Raw genomic sequence first — 3,338 nt, 5'->3', positions numbered from 1 at the left:
AACTAACGGGTAGAGATTCCTAATGCAAGAATGATGAATATGGGACTTATGCTATAACCGTTGCACTTTTGTACCAACTCTCACACCTCTCGGTAAAGAGATTGATTTTATCCAATTGCCTCTCTCTCGACCAATTGGGTAGGCCAATTTTCCCAAGCAACTTATGGTTCAAGTTGGGTAATTACTCTCTCGAGGTTTAACCCGTTAATTGGGACTACCATTCTCATGGGTCCATCCCAATTCCTTGTTGGAATTAATCTTGGGGTCATAGACTGTCTTTCTCAAGAAGAGTCAAAACTCACTAAGCTAGACTTAGTGTTTGCAACCACCAAATCTTAATGAAAACATAAGATTAATCCAAATAACAAATACCCAACATCATTCTTGCACTAAACAATCACACCCATTAATTACCCACACTAGGGTTGAGCCACAACCCTAGCTAATAGGTTTATCTAGCCATAATAGAAACAGAAATTGAAGAAATAGTAGATGAAATTGACATAATAATTAACTACAATGTTAATCTACTCAAATCCACGTTAATACTAGAAGAAATTGCCCAAAATGGACTAAAACTATGAAGTTCCGAGTTCAGCTGCTATCTGGTAAAAAATCAAAACTGAAAAAAACTCCACCTAAAAGTAAAATGTTCTATTTATACTACACAGGAAAAACCGGATAAAAATACCCCTGAGGGTCTGGCGCAGACCGCGCACAAATGACGCGCGGCCGCGTAGGGGTTTGGGTCTTCATATCTTGCTTCTGACACTTGGGGACGCGGACCGCGTAAATGCGACGCGCGGCTGCGTAGGGCATTTCCACGCGGACCGCACTGATTAGGTGTGCGGCCGCGTGAGCTTTTGCCTTGAATGACGGAGTCTCTGACACTCTTGGGCACGGACCACGTGGAAAGGAGCGTGGACCGCGCATCTTGACTTGAAAATTGCATGGTCTCTGAACGATCCTGCGCGGCCGCGTGGCAAAGCAGTGCAGACCGCGCAGGTTGACCTGGAAATTGTCCAGCCTCTGAACTCTCCTATGCGGCCGCGTGACAAATCATTGTGGACCGCACAGGTCATTTTGTTCCCCACTTCAGTTGTCTTTTGACACTTGGCAGATTTCACTCCTTTTTGAGCCGATCTTTGGTATTTGTCATCTTGTCGCTCAAACCTGCAATCAAGCACAACTTGTAAGCATTTTGGGACTAATTTATGGCAGTTAATGCACAAAGCTTAGGTAAGAATGGATATAAAACATGTAGAAATCACAGTTATCATAAGCCTAAAGCAACTACGCGTTCATAATTAGTGAAGATGGGCTAGCTTATGAATTTTATTACCATGGGCCATAGTACTTAAAGTATCCAATCCAAAGATTCCTAAAGGCCTGATTTTCTATTTTTAAAGTCAGAAAACTCCATGGCCCGTTCTTCCTTAACATCAAAATTGTTTCATGGCACATAAAGGTTCGTATGGCCCAATTCCCTTGTACATTACTACCTTTTGCACCTTGAGTTATTCTAACATGAATTTTTCCTTCTTTAAATTGTTTTAAGCAAATAATGACAGTGAGAGATTCATGTCTTGATAATTCATGGAACTAACTTTCCTATAAAACTACACCACTAAATATAATTAAATTATTTTAAGAAAACTAGCTAAGAGAAGGAAAACTATTGTTGTTTATGGATTAAAAAGAAACAAACAAGTTCTTGCCAGAACTTTAAACCAACAAAAGATGACAAATTAATGAACAAAAATAAAGAAAAACTTGCTCGAAAATTAATGAAATATAACCATAATTCTCATAACTTTTTACGTTGTGAACTGCTGAGCTCTGTCTTCCAAATTACAGAGCATTTGCACATTTGATACTTATCTTCTCGATTTTGAAGAAAGTAATCTTTATAACACAATACAAAATGTTGAAGCAAAGAGCAAATTTGGCACTAAATATATGACGCTTAGATTTAGAGTTTATATAATAACCAAATTATAAAAATATCCACTTCCAAATTCTGTTGAAATTGCGGTAAAACGAACATGAGACAACACCAAACAAAACATAAGATACTCAAGTATAATTAAGCTAACTGCAAATGAATTACACAAAGCAAAAGGAAAATATTTACAAGAAAATTAACCCAAAATGGTTCTGAAATTGATTAAACAAGAATTCCAATCACGAACAGAAGTTTAGAACAACAAACTCGACTGAATGATGAACCTCGAACCGAAAACCTCAAGTCGACACCGGCAAACTCGAAAATGAAAATCGCAACCTCGACCTTTTGGAGTGTGCTCGACGGACTATTTTGGGTGATTTTGTGCAGTTGTGTTTTCTGCGATTTCCAGTTGGTTTGAGCAGCTTTTAGCTCATGTTTTATGCCTGGTTTAGAGCAGCTTCAATGGTGGGTTTGAGCTGAAGAAGATGGGGGTCGTTTCAGCTGATTATCTATGGCTTTTTGGAGCTCTTTTGGGTTGTTTTCATGGAGAAGAAGAATCGTGGGGGGAAGTCTATTTCGGCTGGTTTCAGCTCTTAGCTTCTAGGCCTTTAAAGATAATGAAGAAGAAGAAGCGTGGGGGAAGGGGGCCCTTGGTGAATTGCGGCTGCTGTCAGCTTTTCTCAGGCGCCTTTTCTTTTTCTAGATCTTTTAGGCGTCCCCCCCCCCCTTAGTTGATAGGTGTTACCCCTATTATATAGGTCTAGATCTAAATGTGTATTTTTGTGCTAATTGCTCTTAGGTCCTTAGGGTTAGCTTAATGGGTATTGGGTATTGGACTTAAGGAATGGGCCAGAAACTTGGGCCTTTATGACTAGCTATGCTTAAAATTAGCTTAATTAACTAAAAGTATTATCAAAAATATTAATTATCTCTATTTAAGTAAAAATAATTATTAAAATAAGACTGACCGTTAAAACAAAATTATTATTTTTTTGGTATTTTTTTTAAGATTAAAAATGACTACAAAACATTAATGAACTTATTTTTTGTAATTTTCGTTTTCTTGTAATAAAATAAAAGTAAAAGAGTAAAAATGAGTTGAAATAGCTATATTAGGCCTAAATTAAATATTGACGTGCTAAAATATGAAAATTCTTGGGGAGGGTCAAAAATCACATGTCTACAACTGCCCCTCTTTGACTGGAACGACGAAGTATTTTCAGACAAAGAACGACTAGATAGGTTTTTCTACCCGACCCTTATTTGGAGAGACTAAAACTAAGAGAGAGGGGAATGTGACCGAGCCTTGGTATCTGAGCTGCCTACATATCCTTGGCTATGAAGGAATCAGACCACGTGTAGTTCAGAGGTGAGTGAGATGATGGAGTAT

The 3,338-nt window shown here is 38.1% G+C and overlaps 1 long non-coding RNA gene across 1 annotated transcript; it reads right to left on the bottom strand.

The window, feature by feature from the left end:
• Positions 1-477: 477 nt before the first annotated feature.
• On the bottom strand, positions 478-2,659 carry LOC107824501 (uncharacterized). The gene is made up of 2 exons (XR_001656869.2): positions 2,135-2,659; positions 478-1,173 (listed from the first exon to the last, which is right to left on the bottom strand). It is a non-coding gene; the product is annotated as an uncharacterized LOC107824501 (long non-coding RNA).
• Between the last annotated feature and the right edge of the window lie 679 nt (positions 2,660-3,338).

This window comes from Nicotiana tabacum, chromosome 3 (genome assembly GCF_000715075.1).
Source record: "Nicotiana tabacum cultivar K326 chromosome 3, ASM71507v2, whole genome shotgun sequence".
Classification (NCBI taxonomy): Eukaryota; Viridiplantae; Streptophyta; class Magnoliopsida; order Solanales; family Solanaceae; genus Nicotiana; species Nicotiana tabacum.
This window is presented reverse-complemented; position numbering and strand designations above follow the sequence as displayed.